Genomic DNA, 17,898 nt, shown 5'->3' with positions numbered 1-17,898 from the left:
ATCCATTTTAAGTTCAAGAAGAAGATGCAATTTATTAGAAAATGCTACAGAGAAGGAATTAATTCACCTCAATTCTAATGTACATATTGGGATGAGTAACTGTTTCTGACATAGTGAACTTTGTTCTGCCACCTTAATATATAAAGGGCAGTGGCTGGGCTCAGTGGTTCATGCCTGTAATCCCAGCACTTTGGGAGGCTGAGGCGGGTGCATCACTTGAGGTTAGAAGTTCAAGACCAGCCTGGCCAACATGGTGAAACCCCATCTCTACTAAAAATACAAAAAATTAGCTGGCCTTGGTGGTGGGAACCTGTAATCCCAGTTACTCTGAAGGCTGAGGCAGAAGAACAGCTTGAACCTGGGAGGTGGAGGTTGCAGTGAGCTGAGATCGAGACACTGAACTCCAGTCTGGGTAACAGAGTGAGAACCTCTCTCTCTCTCTCTTTGTGCATATGTGTGTATATATGTATGCACATACATAGCACGAATTCACTTGTTGGTAGTGGCATGAGCCACTATGTCTGGTCGATGTTTCATTGTCTTCATGGAATTCCTCTGAACTGACCATTGCTTGGACACTTCTCCACTCCAGGGTTTACTACTACCACAACAGGCCACTATAGTGGGTATCTGTTTTTGTCTGTCTGGCATCCCTCCTCTTATTTTAGGATGCAGATCTACTACAATAATGGAACCTGATAATGCTGCCAGTCATAGCATGTGTTCTGCTGATGGCAGGGGTGGGTATATGACCCTGGATATAGGTAATCATAGATCCTTCTTGGACATAATGATTGGCCCAGGGTTGGTTATGTGGCCTAAGCCAGGCCAATCAATGTCTTCCCTGGGATTTGTATGCAAACTAGAGACTTTTCCTTGGATCAATAACTTTATGAATGTCACCCTAGAACCCCCTTTTGCCCACTTCCAGACACAAGGAAGAGGCTGAAGAATAAAATTGATGTGGAGAATGAGAGAGAAATGAGAGGTGGGAAAACAAATGAGAGATGGAGAGAGAGGTCTGGTGGCACTGAATCTCAGATCTACTCTTATTAGCCAGTAGATCTTGGTAAAGTAAATTAATTTTCCTAAGTTTCATATTTTTAATCTATAAAATGAGTAAAATAAATGTAATACTAGCTACCTGATAGGGTTCTTATAAAGGTTCTGTAAAATAATGCATATGAAGTGCTTGGTACACTGTTCAGCATAGAGTAAATGCCCGATAAATGTTAGTAGTGACTGGTTATAACTAAAGTTGGGAGAGAGCATCCTCTTTCTCATTCGTAGTGATCCAGGGCTTCTCACTTGGTATGTAGGCTTATTTATCACTAACCCTGGACTAATTTGAGACCATTTCTTTTTCCCCAGTATCTTCTTGGCCCATTGATCAGGCTAGTAACCTCTTTAAAATGACTCACCTTATTCACCTTTACTTGACTAGCTTTAGACATTTAAATAAATGTTAGTAAAAATATTTTGAGAACATTTGTATTTAATTGTAATGATGTTAAAGTATTTAAACTACGACAGTGTGTGTGTGTGCAGAGATGGATCGGTGAAGATGCTTTTTCCATTACTGGACATCTAATACATGGCAACGCAAAATAATTTTGATGGTCTCAAGCACTAAATTACTAAGTGGGTATATTATCGTGAGGATATATGTAACAAGGGCATTCTATACCAGTTCAGCCCACTCAGCAAAATTGCTCTAAGAAGTTGCAATATTTCTCTCTTATTAAAAGACTGACTTCATATTTTTATGGGAAATTGATAAACATTCTTTCTTTGTGTCCTGTTAAGATGCATATGAATTGTATAATACTTGAAAGTAGGTGGCCAGTAACCTCATCTCATTTCTCTCTTCTGTGTCTCTCACCCAGCTCTTAAAAAAATGCAGCATCAGCATCTCTCCTAGCTTGTCTGAAATTTAAGCAAAATTCCCCCCAAAATCCATTTGTGAAGTGAGGGTTGGGGATATACCCTAATGATTTCTCAGGCCAAAATTATTTATTTTTAATTTTGGCCTGAGAGTGACCTGTTTAGCCTGCCTCCAGGAACATCATCATTGGAAAACATTTAAGAGCAGACTTGATGGCAAAGTAATAGAAGACTCCTCTGCAATATGCGACAGCCTGGGTCCTAGTCTTGGTTCTACCATTTGCTGTGTGACCTGGTCCTTTCTGAGTGTCATTTTCCTCATCTATAAAATGAGAAGCCTTTACTAGATGCTGTCTAATATCCATAACACAGGTGTGGTTTATGGTCTAAAGATGACTTTAACATTTCAGAGTCAGTATGAATGTGAATTGCTCACCCTTTTCCCTGTTTAACTCATCAGAAGGCTTGACTGGGGCTGAAGGATCCACTTTCAGGCTCATTCATATGGTTTTTGGCAGGCCTCAGTTTCTTGCTAGCTGTTGACTGGAGACTTCAGTTCCTTGTAACATGGGCCTCTCATAGGAGAGAGAGAGAGGGAGGAGAGAGAGATAGAGAGAGAATGAGCGTGAGATCTCAAGACTGAAGTCACTGCCTTTTTATAACCACTTCTTATAAGTAGCAAAGCATTACTTCTGCTGATCGCTGTTGGTCACACAGGCCAATCCTGGTACAATGTGGGAGGCAGGGGTTGGGGTGCTATCTTGAAAGCTAGATATCACACTGTGAATCTTTAGCCATCTAACTTCTTTGAGCCTCACCTTCCCTTCTATTTAATGGGAACAAAATTACTGTCTACAGATGTTAACTTCATAGGGTTTTACTGAGGATCTAGTGAAATGATAGATGAAAAATCCTTTGTAAACTATAAATTACATTGGGTGAAAAATTTGATGTCACAGATCTGGAGGTGAGATCCGAAAGTCAAAGAGAGGGAAGAATTACAATCTTATAAAGGGAGGAACATGGGTTCTCTTGGGTCACAAACCCTTTCACCTACCACACACCTCTAAGCTCCCCTAGGGTTTGGTTGATTGAGCCAAGCTATGAGCTATGGAGTTTGGGGCTAGTGTTTTTATTTACTTACTTTTTTTTGTATAATAAGATTTTTGTTTCCAAGAAAAATAACTTAAAAAAAAAAAAGCTTCAATACAAGGTTTGAAAAGCTTGGGGACATTAACTTGTTCTCACCATACAATTTGTTAATTGGTCAACTGTCCATAAATTAAAATAATATGGATCCAATTTTACTGAAATGATACATAGCTTGGAAAAAAATATTTTAGGTTGCATTGAATTAAGGACATTGAACAGTGCCATCTAATAAAAATTGCCTTGTGTCCTGAGCTCACATAACGTATTGAGGTCAGCATGAAGGACAATCTACAGGCAAAATGTTCCTATCTGCACAGTGGCTTGTCTCATTTCTCATTTGCATATGTGGAGTCCACCTCTTGACAGCTGTTGCTACACAAATAGGATTTATGATGGAGATGAGAAGCCAATGCGGAGAGTGTTACGTTTGAGGTCCTCTGTTGAGACGGCAACTGGCCTGCACACATCCCTCTGTGTTACAGCAGATGAACTCCATCCACTCCCTGCATGAACAGATACACAGTGGAAGGACCCCATACCCTCCCTGCAGGGACAGATGTACTATAGTCCTATGTAGAACAATGGTGGGATTTGGCCGAGTTGAGACATACATGCTGAAGCAGAATAAAGGGGTACACATTGAATCTGAAACAGGGAAAGACATTCCCATACAAGGTGGTAAGTCCAGTGCAGTCTGTGAGGACTCCTTTTCTCTTTGTAAGGAAGTGTTTTATGCCCAAGTCCAGTTCTTGCATAGCCCAGAGGAAGTTGAAATGCTGTGCACATAAGACTGCTTTTCCCAACAACTTTATTTTCACAGACCAGCTTCCTTAATGCAGGACACCAAAGGTATGGGAAACCCTGGGCTCCGATCCTTACAGTAAAAAATGGGGACTCTTTCCCAGGTTCATTTGAAAAGCACAGAAGGACGGTGATTGATCTTGCTTGGTATAAACGTCCACCTGTAGTCCCTGTCCTTTAAAGAAGGCAGTCTCATACTGGTGGCTTGACCCTAGTCTCTTTTTGTTTATTTGAGACAGGGTATAGCTGTGTCACCCAGACCACAGTGCAGTGGCATGATCATAGCTCACTGCAGCCTCAACCTACCAGGCTCAAATGATCCTCCTGCATCAGCATCGCTAGTAGCTCAGACTGCAGGAGCATGCTATCACACCCGACTGATTTTTTAATTTTAGTGGAGATGAAGTCTTGCTATGTTGCCCAGCCTGGTCCTGAAATCCTGAACTCAAGTGATTCTCCTGCCTCAGCCTCCCACAGTGCTGAGAGCCACTCTGCCTGACGACCCTAGTCTCTTGTAGAAGTGACTCATCCTATTCCCATGAGAGAGTAGAGGACGATAATTATGAATGAAGAGTCACATCAAAAGTGGGTCATAGAGGTCCATGAATTGCAGGTAAAAACGTTAGATTTTTCAGGAGACACAGAAACATTTGAGACATTTGACCAGGGAAGTGTCATAGTCAGAGTTGAGTTTAGGAAGATTAGTTTGATAGAAATGTGTTAAGACTGAACAGAAAGTAGAAGGGATGGGTAATGGTGAAGTAGGTAATTTTGCTAAAATATCCTTTCTGTTCAAACAACATAAGTAGCCGAAAAATCTAAAAATCATTTTCTTTTATGTGTCAAAGAGTGAAGAGGGTATTCAGGAACTATGGGCTAAGATCTTGGTGGAGAAGAGAAACTAGAGAGATGAACTCATCATCCAAGACTACTTTGTTCTTGAGGGCATTTACTGAACTTCAAAAGATATATTCTGTGAGTTATTTTTCCTTTTGGCTCTCAGCTCCATTTCATCTCTTTGCTTTGTATCTCAGGACCAACAAGCCTGAAAACTGCTTTTCCCAGACTTTCTTGCCAGCTGAGTTCCAGTTAGGTTCCAGCAATGGGAAACACTAGAGGAAGAAAAGAATGAGAATATAACAATGGAACCACATTGAGAAAGTGACAGTCTGTCCTGACATTCAGCAGGCTAGGGCAACAGCCACAGATAAAGCCTTTGATGGGTCCTGAATTCTTAATGTTTTTCTCTCTAGTTCCAGAAAACTGCCAAAGTGCCAAGTTAATGGGAAACAATATTTCTCTAAGGCCATGCTGCAGTTGTAAAGTATCATAATGTCTTCTTTAATGATGAACGCTTTCTTACTCATAGGAAAATACCTTTTCCTAAAATAATTTGTGGTTTGAAATTATATCTGTAAGAATGAAACAAATCTTACTTTTGCCTGAAGGATTGGAGCCTCTTTGAAATAGAGAAGCAAACTTGATATCCAATCTGTATGCTGAGTTTTAGAGACAACATTCCACGTATATCTTAACTTTTTCATTTCTAAGGAAATAGGACTCTGATACACTTTGCAGTCCAGGTATGATATTGACTCTTTACACACAGACTTGTTTTGCTTTGAACCTATTCAAACACTGCTTCACTTAAATTTCATCTAAACTCTGTGCTCCCCCCAAATTCTGTAATAACACTGTCTTTCCTGGTGTTTGGTGAGATGCTCCATGCCTCCTCTGGTGTTTCCCTTGTTGCAACAGCCTAATCAATCTGTCTTTGTCGAACTATAATGTTGCCCCTGTGGTCTTAGGTTGATTGGACGAGGAAAGAAAGAAGCCATTTTTCCACTTCTGACAGTGACTTATTGTAGGCTCCAACAACTTTGGTGTTCGTTTCTACAGCATTGATGGGGTTAACTCCTGAGCTTCTGATGAGAAGTGGTAGGTCGTTTTCAATAGCAGTACCAGGAGCAGTGGCAATCATGTGGGTTGGTTGGCTACAATCCAGGGGATAAGGCGGCTTCTTAATTTCTGGGTGATATTTCCTTTCCCTTTCACTTCTTCAGTTCTTCCAACATTTCTACAACCAATTGTCTGATTATAAACAAGTAAGTCCTTCTCTGCTAGAAGTAGAGGGTGGTTTCATTTTTCTCAATGGTCACTAGCTGATATAGTATCTGAGGTTCTGAGCTGCACTTTGGCAGCTTTCTGGGACTAGAGAGAAAAACAATAAGAATTCAAACCTGGCCGGGAGAGGTGGCTCACGCCTGTAATCTCAGCACTTTGGGAGACTGAAATGGGTGGGTCACAAGGTCAAGAGATCGAGACCATCCTGGCCAACATGGTGAAATCTTGTTTTTACTAAAAATAGAAAAATTAGCTGGGTGTGGTAGCATGTGCCTGTAGTCTCAGCTACTCAGAAGGCTGAGGCAGGAGAATTGCCTGAACCCAGGAGGCGGAGGTTGCAGTGAACCAAGATCGCACCACTGAACTCCAGCCTAGTGACTGAGCAAGACTCTGTCTCAAAAAAAAAAAAAAAAAAAAATTCTGAACCCATCAAGGATTTCACCCTGGTAAGTAGGAATTAATCAGGAATGAAACAGCTCCCACAACTGAGCTTCCAGTCCTCTGGGTAGACCACAAAACCCCAAGCCTTGAAATTGGATTAAGATGGTCCTGGTCGACTTAAGCCCTCTAGGCTTCTTAAATTAATCAGTTTTGGAAAATTCTCTATCTTATATTCTCAAATATTGCTTTTGCTTCTCTTTTGGGAATAACAATTAATTGCGTGTTGCATATTCTTATTGCATAGTCTATGTCTCTTACCTACTTCTCGGCATTTTCCATCCTTTTGTCTGGTGTCCATACTTCATTTTGATCAGTTGTTTTAACCTAATTTTTAGTTTAATAATTCTGCTGTATCTAGTTTGGGATTAAAGCCATCCATTGAGTTCTTAACTTTTGTTATTGCCCTTTTCCTCAATTCTAGAACTAGCTTTTTTTCAAGTCTGTTGCCACTTTTTATAGTTGCTAGTTCTTTGCTTTTGAATTTAAAAAAATCTGGTTTTATTGACATTTTTAATTTCCATGCTTTTAATAATATGATTAAAATATATAAATCAAAAATTGATAGAACTACAAAGAGAAATATACAAATCTATAATTATAATGGGATATGATAAGATGCCTCTCTCAGGAATTGATAGAAACAGCAGACAAGAATTATTAATAATGAGGACAATTTGAACAGCATGACTAGCAAAACTACTTAATGTCCACATGTAGAGGTCTGCACTCAACAACGATAGAATGCATATTATTTTTCAAGCTCACAGGGAGTATGAAGATGCTGGTTCTTCCAAATGCATCTGTAGATTCAGTGCAATCCCAGTCAAACTACCAGGCAGATTCTTTTGTAGTTCTTAAGTGATGAGTGAGTTTTCACCCTCACGTGTGAGACGTGCCTCCCTCAAACCTTCTTACAATGTAGGCACGTTACCCATCTGACATGAAAACAAAACAAAACAAAATACCAGTCAGGTATTTTCCAGGACCTGATAAACTTATTCTAAAATTAACCTAAAAATAGTAATATTAAAAGACTGAGAATAGTTAAGACATCCTTGAAAAAAAAAGATACTAAAATTAAAGACAGAATAATTAAGATATCTTTGAAGAAAAAAAAAAGAAAACTTGAGAAAACTTGGCCTACTCACTATCAAGACTTGTAAATGTAGAATGATTAAGATAGTGTGATATTGGCAAGAAGACTGAAAAATAGACCAATGGAAGAGAAGATATGACCCAGATATTTATTTATATATGTGTATCAGTATGTAAGTATATATACTTATTGTGAAAAGGCTATCTTTTTGATAAATAATGCCAGGACAATTTGATATCCATAAAGGAAAACAATGAAATAGGACCCTTTCTCACACTATATATAAAAGATAATTCTAAGCAGTCATAGATCTAAATGTGAATGGCAAAGTGGTAAAGCTTTTAGAAGGTAATACAGGTGAATGCCTTCAAGACTTCAGGATGTGGAAAAACAAGACTCAGAAAGCTCTAACTATAAAATAAAGAGTTGATGTATTTGTTTTAAAGACAATATTAACTACTTTTATTTATGTATTTTAGTAATGGATTTTTATTAATATTTTAATTAATAAATCACAATTATATATATTTATGGTGTATAATGTGATGTTTTGATATATTTATACAAAGAGGAATTACTAAATCAATCTAACTAGAATATCTATCACCTGTTTTTGTGGTGAGACATTTGGAATTTACTGTCTTAGGTTTTTTGAAAGATATAATATGTTATTATTAACTATAGTCACTCTGCTGTGCAATAGACCTCAAAAACTGATTCTTCCTGTTTAACTGAAACTTGGTACTCTTTGACCAATATCTCCCTATTCTCTCCTTACTTCCCTGAACCCCCAAGTCTCCACTAAACATCATTCTATTCTACACTTCTGTGAGTTTGGTTTTTTTAGATTCCACATAAATTAGATCATACAGTATCTGTCTTTCTGTACCTACCTTATTTCACTTAACATAATGTCCTCCAGGTTCATCCATGTTGTTGAAAATAACAGGATTTCCTTCTTTATAGGGTTGAGTAGCAGTCCACTAGGTATATATACCACATTTTCTTTATCCATTCATCTGTTGACAAACACTTAGGTTGATTGCATATCTTGACTATTGTAAATAATGCTGCAATGAACGTGGGTGTACATATATCCCTTAGACATTGATTTAAGTTCCTTTGGATATATGCCCAAAAGTGGGATGGTTAGATCATTTGGTTGTTCTATTTTAAGCTTTTTGAGGAACTTCCATACCATTTTAAAGAATGGCTATACTAATTTTTATTTCCACCAACAGGGTACAAGGGTTTCCTTTTCTTCACATCCTTGCCAACATTTATCTTTCCTCAGTTTGGTAATAGCCATTCTAACAGGTATGAGGTGATATCTCATTGTGGTCTTAATTTGTATTTCTCTGATGATTAGTGATGTTGAGAATTTTTTCATGAACGTGTTGGCCATTTGTATGTCTTCTTTTGAGAACTATCTATTCAGATCCTTTGCCCATTTGAGTAATTAGTTTTCTTGCTATGGAGTTGATTAAGTTCTTTATGTATTTTGGCTATTAACCTCTCATCAGGTGCATGACTTGTAAATATTTTCTCCCATGCTGTGGACTGTCTCTTCACTCTGTTAATTGTTTCATTTGCTATGCAGTGGCTTTTTAGTTTGATACTATCCCATTTGTCCATTTTTGCTTTTGTTGCCTGTGTTTTCAGTGTTTTCTATATACATATAAATCACTGCCCAGGCCAATGTGGAGCATGTTTTCTTCTAGTAGTTTTACAATCTCAAGTCTTATATTTGAGTCTTTAGTCTGTTTTGAGTTGATTTGTCCACATGGTGTAAGAAAAGGATCTAATTTCACTCTTCTGTATGTGGATACCCAGTTTTCCCAGTACCACTTATTGAAGAGACGATCTTTTTTCCATTGTATATTCTTTAAACCTATGTAAAAAATCAATTGTCCATAAATGCATGAGTTTATTAATTGGCCATAAGTGCATGGGTTAAAATCCTCTCTAAAGGATTAATATATTGGACTACATTAAAATTAAGATCTTTTGCTCACCAAAATACAATAATGAGAGGCAAACAGCAAACCACAGGATGGGAAAATATGTTTGTAACATATTTTTATTTGTTATGTAACAAACAAAAGGTTTGTATCTAGAATATATTTTAGAACTTCTTCAAATTAATAGTAGAAATGCATTTTGTCTAATAGAAAAATGGAAAATGACTTAAATAAGCATATTACAAATAGGATATCTAAATGACCAAGTAATGTGTGAAAAGACATATGCGTATTATTACTCAGGGAAATGCAAATTGGAACTTTGATAACACTATGTATTCATCATATTGGCTAAAATGAAAAAGTTCAACAATTTCAAGTGCTGGAAAGGATGCTCAAAGACAGGAACTGCCATTTATTGCTGATAAAAGAGTAAATTGGTATGCTGGTTTTAGAAAACAGTCTGATACTTTGCAGGTGAGTTGAAGATGTTCATACCTATTGACTATACCTATACTCCTTGACATGTGCCCTGTAGAAAGATATGCTTAGGTGTATCAGGATCATATTCACAAATGCCCATCAGCATTGTTCATAATTGTCAAAAAGCAGAAACAATCCTTATGTCTATCAGCATTAGAAAGGATAGATTGGTTGTAGTATATCCATATAATAGAATGCAATGCAGCACTAAAATGAAGGAACTATAGCTATCTATAGTCATATAGCTTATTTTAAAAAGATTTTATTGAATAAAATAAGCTAGATGCTGAAATAAATGTATGAATTCTTTCATGTAAAGTTCCAAAACAAAAATATTACTGTATTATTTGGGATACAGATGGAAATGGCAAACTAATAGAGCAAAGGAAGGAAGTGATTATTTCAAAAGTTAAGTTAATGGTAACCTTTAAGGTAGAGGAAGTATTGTGATTGGAAGGGAGCTGGCCATGTTCTGGTTCTTCACCTGGAGGTTTTTATATATGGGTGCTTCCTGAAGCTGTAAATTTGCATTTTATTCATCTATTCATGTGTTATACTCATAATAAAAATTAAGAAGCACTGCTTGGAAAATGTTGAGACTAGAGACAGGAAGGCCAATTCAGACATTGCTGTAGTAGTCTAGGTTTGGATGGAGCAGGGTGGTGGTGGTGAGAACAGGATTGCAAATGTCATTATTTTAGCTATGAGTCTGTCTATTTCTGCCCACTGTAAAGGGACATTTTGATTTTAAAACATATTTCTGTAAATGTCAGTGCCTTAAAGGATAGTCTATTTATAAATTGAGCTCATTTATTTAGGATTCCCTTGTTAATGTCAATTGAGAGAGGTATTGGCTTTGCCTATCAGCAGGTAAATTCTAAGAAGACATTTCAAAGCTCGTCAGAGTACAAGGCTTTCTCAGGTGTTAATAAACTGGAAAATTATAAACATAAAGGCATGATTTGTTTCTGCTATCAAAGCCAGTCACAAAAATGCATGCCAGGGAGGCAGAGGGAGCCAGGTGAATTCCTTGCTTCTCTCATCACCCTGAGCTAAGTGATCCAAGAACATTATCTCTACTATCAGCATCTCAAGTTGTGTGCCTGTGGATGTTAGATGCTCAGGGTTAGAGGGTGATTAGAAAGATAAAAGACTCTTAGTTTGTTGTGGTGTTGTATACATGGTCTATATAATATCTTATGTGAACAATTGGTTTGTACTTGGTTTTTTTCAGGTTCTCTTCCTCTATTAATGTTAGCCTCTGGGAAATCCAAAAACCAATTTGTGGCCAAAATATAGAGTACTTTGCAGTATGTCTTTCATATGTTAAAATTATCTGTGGCTTTTTCTTTTCTATTCCGGTTTCTATTTTTTAAAAGTTAATAGACTTTACTTTTTTTAAGAACAGTCTTAGATTTATAGAAAAATTGAGCAGAAAGTACAGAGTTCCCACATACTCCCTTCCCTCCCATAGTTTCCCCTATTATTAACACCTTGCACCTGTGTGATAACTTTGTGTTAGTTGGGGAGCCAATATTGATATATTATTATTAACTAAAGTTTATAGTTTGTACTGATATGGCTTGGCTCTGTGTCCTCACCTGAATCTCATCTAAAATTGTAATCCTTGCATGTCAGATGAGGGGCCTGGTAAAAGGTGGTTAGATCATGGGGGTTGATTTCCTCCTTCCTTTTTTGTGATAGTGAGTGAGTTCTCACAAAATTTGATGGTTGAAAAGTGTGGCACTTGCCCATTTGCTCTCCTACTGCCATGGAAGACATGCGTTGCTTCCCTTTTGCTTTCTGCCATGATTGTAAGTTTCCTGAGGCCTTCCCAGTCATGCAGAACTGTGAGTCAATTAAACCACTCTCTTCTCTTTATAAATTACCCAGTCTCAGATAGTTCTTTATAGCAGTGTGAAAACGGACTAATAGAATACCAACAGTTCAAATTTGGGGTTTTGACAAATGTAAAATTACATGTATTCACCATTACAATATCATACAGAACAGTATCACTGCCTAAAATCTCCTATGTTCCACCTATTCAATGATCAATAATGTTGGGCATCTCTTCATAGGCTTATTTACTATCTGTATGTCTTCTTTGTTGAGGTATCTGTTCAGAATTTTTGCCTATTTTTAAGTTGGATTGTTTGTTTCCTTATTACTGAGTTTTAAGAATTCACTGTATAGTTTAGTCCTTTATCAAATATATGTCTTGCAAATATTTTCTCCCAATCTGTGGCTTGTCTTTTTATTCCCTTAACAATGTCTTTTTACATAGATCAATGGAATAGCATAGAGGACCTAGAAATAAAGCTGCACACTTAAACAACCAACTGATCTTTGACAAAGTTAAGACAAACAATGGGGAAAGGGTACCTTATTCAATACGTGGTGCTGGGAAAACTGGTTAGCCATATGCAGAAGAATGAAACTGGACTCCTACCTCTCACCATATACAAAAAGTAACTAAAGGTGAATTAAGACTTAAATGTAAGACCTCAAACTTTAAAAATCCTGGAAGAAAACCTAAGAAATACTCTTCTGGATATTGGCTTAGGGAAAGAATTTAAGTCTTCAAAAACAAACAACAATAACAAAAATTGACAAGTAGGACCTAATTAAATGAAAGAGCTTTTGCATAGCAAAAGAAACTATCAACAAGGTAAACAGACAATCTACAGATTGGGGGGAAAGCTATGCATCTGACAAAGGACTAATATCCAGAATCTATAAGGGACTTAAACCAATCAACAATAAAAAGCAAGCAACCACATTAAAAAGTGGGCAAAGGATATAAACAAACTTCTCAAAAGATGTACAGGCAGCCAACACATGAAACAATACTCCACCTCACTAATCATCAGAGAAATGCAAATCAAAACCACAATGAGATACCATCTTACACTAGTCAGAATGGCTATGATTAAAAAGTCAAAAAACAACAGATGTCAGTAAGGTTGCAGAGTAAAGGGAATGCTTATATACTGTTGGCGGTAATGTAAATTACTCTAGCTTCTGTGGAAAGCAGTTTCAAGATTTTTAAAGTAACTAAAAATAGGGCTGGGGCCTGGTGGCTCACGCCTGTAATTCCAGCACTTTGGGAGGCTGAGGCAGGCGAATCACGTGAGGTCAGGAGTTTAAGACCAGCCTGGCCAACATGGAAAAACCCCATCTCTATTAAAAAATTATCTTTTCCTCATTGAACAACTTTGGCATCTTTGTTGAAAATCAATTGGCCATATAAGTATATGTCTATTTCTGGAGTCTCCATGCTCCATTCATTATATGGCTATCTTTATACCAATACCACCCTGTTTAATTATAGTAGCTTTATAGTCAGTCATGAAATTAAATCCCCCAATTTTGTTCGTTTTCCAAAATTGTTTTGCATGTTCTCAGTCCTTTGACTTTTCATGTAAATTTTATTTTATTTTAATTAAAAAAAATTTTTAATATATATTTTTTAAGACAGGGGGTCTCATTCTGTCACCCAGGCTGGAGTGCAGTGGCACAATCTCAGCTCACTGCAATCTCCACCTCCCAGGTTCAAGGAATTCTTCTGCCTTGGCCTCCCAAGTAGTTGTGATTACAGGCACCCACCACCATGCCCAGCTAATTTTCATATTTTTAGTGGAGATGGGGTTTCACTATGTTGGACCATGCTGGTCTTGAAATCCTGACTTCAGTGATCTGCTCACTTCGGCCTCCCAAAGTGCTAGAATTACAGGCATGAGCCACTGCGCCTGGCCCCTCATGTAAATTTTAAAATCAGTTTGTCAGTTGTTTTAAAGTTGCCGGCTAAGATTCTGACCAGGACTGCATTGACTGCATAGATCAGTTTAGGGGAGAGCCATCTTAACACTATTGATCAGTCTATGAGCACAGTGTATTTTTCTTTAGTTTCCTTTTGTGTTGATTTATAGTTTTCAGTGTAGAGGTCTTCTACATTTCTTGTTAAATTTATTCTTAAGTATATTATTAAAAATTTTTATTTTCTAATTTATTATTGTTAGCATATAGAAATATAATGGACTTCTGTACATTGATTTGTGTCCTATGACTTTCTTAAATTCAATTGTCAGTTTTATCGTTTTTTTGTATATTCCTGAGAATTTTTTATATGGTCATACTGTCTGTCAGTAAAGAAAGTTTTCATTATTCTTTTCCCCTTATTATGGTTTTATTTATTTCTTTGTGCCCATTAGTTAGATACCTCAGTATAATGTTGAAGAGAAGAGGGAGTGGTTGACTGTCCTTCATTCCTGATCTTGGCCTAAAAGCACTGAGCCTTTCACTATTGACCTCTACTGAATATGAAGTTGCCTATAGGTTTTTCACAGGTGCCCTTAATTAGATTGAGTTTGTTCCTTCTGTTCCAAGTTATGAATTTTTGTAATGAAAGTGTGTTGAATTGTATAAAATGCTTTAAACTTTTGTTAGTATCAATTAAAATGATGATATGCTTTTCTTTTTCATATTAATATGGAGAATTACATTGACTGAGTTTTGAATATTAAATTTATTCTGTATTCCTGACATAAACATTACTTAATCATGAATACATTAGACATTGTATATATTGCTATATTCCATTCACTAACATTTTGTTAGAATTTTTGTGTCCATGTTTATGAGATGTTTTGAATTATAGTTCTTTTTTTTCCTTGTGATGTCTTTGTCTAGTTTTGTATTAGGATAATACGGACCTTATAAAATGAGCTGGGAAGTATTTCCTCTTTCTCTGTTTCTTGAAGGAGTTTGTGTAGATTTGGGTGTTACTTATTAAATATTTGATACAAATATTATTAGAGGAATCTTGCCCCAGAGTTTTCTTTGTGAGAAAGTTTTAAATTATGAATTCAATTTTCTTTTGTTGATATAGGGCCATTTAATTTATTGATCTCATCTTGGATCAGTTTTCCTAATTCACATTATTAAAAGAATTTGTCCATTTCATCTGCATTGTTGGATCTGTTGACATAAAGTTGTATAACATTTTCCCTTATTATCCTTATAATATCCATAGTATCTGCAGTCTTATGCCCCCATTTTTATTCCTTATTCTGATAATTAGTACCTCTATTTTATGTTTTGCTCACTGTATTGAGGCTTGCCAATTTATTGGTCTTTTCAAAGAATCAGATTTTTTTTCACTTTTCTTTTTTATTATATGTTCATTTTTAATTTTATTTTATTGTTTTCTGCTCTTTGCTGTATTTTCTTCTCTCTCTTTACTTTGAGTTTAATTTGCTCTTGTTTTTCTGATTTTATAAGGTGAGATCTCAGATCACTGACTCTAGATCTTTCTTATTTTTTAACACAGGCATTTAAATACAGTTATTAATTTCCCTTTAGGCATTGATTTAGTTGCATTCCACAAATTTGATATAAATGATAATTTCATTGTTATTTAAAATATTTTCTAGTTTCTCTCGTGATTTCTTCTTTGATCAGTGGATTATTAGAAGTATGCCATCTAATTAGTTGGGTTTTTTCAATGATCTTATTGTTATGAATTTCTATCTAATTTCTTTGTGATCAGAGCACATACGTTGCATTATTTCAATCTTACATTGTTATAAACTCCCCTCTTGGTACTAATTTTGTTGTATCACATATATTTTCATATGTTCCATTTCCATTTCCATTTGTTTCAAAAAATTTTTAAATTTTCTTCTTAATTTCTTCATTGACCCATTGATTATGCAGGAGCAGACTGTTTAATTTCCATGTATTTGCATAATTTTCAAAGTTCTTGTTATTGATTTTTAGTTTTATTTCACTGCGGCAAAAAAAGATGCTGGATACAATTTTGATCTTTCTGAATTTGTTGAGAATTCTTTTGTGTCCTATACTGGAGAATGTCCATTGGCTATGAGGAGAATGTGTATTCTGCAGTAGTTGAGTGAAATGTTTTGTAAATGTCACTTAGGTCTCTCTGGTCTAACGTATAGTTTAACTCCAATGTCTTTGTTGATTTTCTGTCTGGATGATCTGTCAATTACTGAAAGTGGGGTGGTGAGGTCCCCTACTATTATTGTATTGCAGTCTATTTTCCCTTTAGATCCACTGATGTTTGCTTTATATATTTGGGTGCTCCAGTGTTATGTGCATATATATTTATAATTATTATATCCTCTCAGCAAACTGACCCCTTTATCATTATATAATGACCATTGTCTCTTTTTACCATCTTTAGTTTGTAGTCTCCAATTGACCCTTGAATGACAAGTGCTTAAACTATATACATTCGTTTGTATGCAGAGTTTTTCAGTAAATATATTGGAAATTTCTTTTGGAGATTTGCAACAGTTTGATAAAACTCACAGACAAACCACATAGCCTAGAAGTATTGAAAAAAATTAAGAAAAAGTTAGATATGTCATGAATGCATGAAATACATGTAGATAGTAGTCTGTGTATTAATTGACTATTTATGTTATTAATAAGGTTTTTGGTCGACAGTAGATTATTAGTAGTTAAGTTTCTGGGGAACCAAAAGCTATACACAAATTTTCAACTGTGCAGGGGGTTGGCACCCTTAACCTTTGCATTATTCATGGATCAATTGCGTTTTATCTAATATAAAAGTATAGCTACTCCTGCTTTTTATTTGGTTTCTGCTTGAATGGATTATCTTTTTCCATCTCTTCACTTGCAGTCTATTCTGCCTTTATAGGTAGTGATTTTCTTAAAGACAGCATATAGTTGGGTCCTGGGTTTGTTTGTTTTTTTTTATCTACCCAGTTACTCTATGTTTTATTCTTTTAATTGAAGATTTAGGCTACTCTTACATTTAATGTTAATGTTGATAGGCAAGGAGTCATTGATAAGTAGCTTATTTTGCTACCTGTTTTCTGATTGTTTTGTAACTCCTCTCTTCATTTCTTCTTTTCTTCCCATCTTCTTTGTGGGTGATTATTCTCCTGTAGTATTTTTTAATTCATTGCTTTTATTTGTAGTGTATATATTACAGGTTTTTGCTTTGTGGTTACCATGATGCTTACAAAAACCATAGATAGAACAAGCTATTTTAAACAGAGGATTACATGTCTTAGGTCACAAAGAGAAGATACCAACATAGGAAAATCTAAAAAAACCTCTACAGTTTAACTCCATCCCCTCACATTTTGACTTTTTGTTATCTTAATTTATATCTTTTTATTAACAAGTTGCTTAGTTATTATTTTTTACAGTTTTGTCTTTTAGTCTTCATACTAGAGCTATCAGTGTCAATTACAACATTAGAATATACTGAGTTTGTCTGTGTATTTACTTTTACCAGCGGATTTTATGCCTTCCATTTTTTTTGAATGTTATTGTCTTTTTCCTTCATATTGAAGAATTCCCCTTAGAGCTTCTTATAAGACAGGTTTGATGGTGATGAAGTTTCTCAGCTATTGTTTGTCTGTGAAAGACTTTAACTCTCTTTTGTGTTTAAAGAATAGTTTTGCTGGGGTACAGAATTCTCAGTTGGCAGTTTTTTTCTTTCAGCACTTTGAATATGTCTTCCCATTCTTTACTGAACCTGTATGGTTTCTGATGAGATGTCTGTTGCCAGTTGGACTGGAGCGCCTTTGTATGTTATTTGCTTCTTTTCTCATTCTGCTTTTATGAGCCTTTCTTTGTCCTTGAGATTTGAGAGTCTGATTGTCATATGCCTTGAGGTAGTCTTATTTGGATTGAATCTGTGATCTCTGACCTTCCTGTACCTGGATATTTATATTTTTCTCTATGTTTGAAAAGTTTTCAGTTTTGTTTACTCTGAATAAACTTTCTACTCTTTGCTCTTTCTCAACTCCTTCTTGAACAACGACTCTTAGATCTGCACTTTTGGAGTTATTTTCCATATCCCGTAGGTGTTCTTTGTTCCTTCTTATTTTTTTCTTATTTATTCTTTTATAATATATTTTCAAATAACCTGTCTTTAGGCTGACTGATTCTTCT

General features: G+C 35.9%; 1 non-coding gene across 1 annotated transcript; it reads left to right on the top strand.

Moving 5' to 3' along the window:
* Positions 1-7,241: 7,241 nt before the first annotated feature.
* LOC135276157 (small nucleolar RNA U13) lies at positions 7,242-7,343 on the top strand. The gene has a single exon (XR_010343720.1). It is a non-coding gene; the product is annotated as a small nucleolar RNA U13 (small nucleolar RNA).
* The last annotated feature ends 10,555 nt before the right edge of the window (positions 7,344-17,898 follow it).

This window comes from Aotus nancymaae, unplaced genomic scaffold, assembly GCF_030222135.1.
Source record: "Aotus nancymaae isolate 86718 unplaced genomic scaffold, 86718_ANA_hifiasm-v0.15.2.pri h1tg000020l, whole genome shotgun sequence".
NCBI lineage: Eukaryota > Metazoa > Chordata > Mammalia > Primates > Aotidae > Aotus > Aotus nancymaae.
The sequence above is the reverse complement of the archived record's forward strand: the minus strand, read 5'-3'. Positions and strand labels throughout refer to the sequence as shown.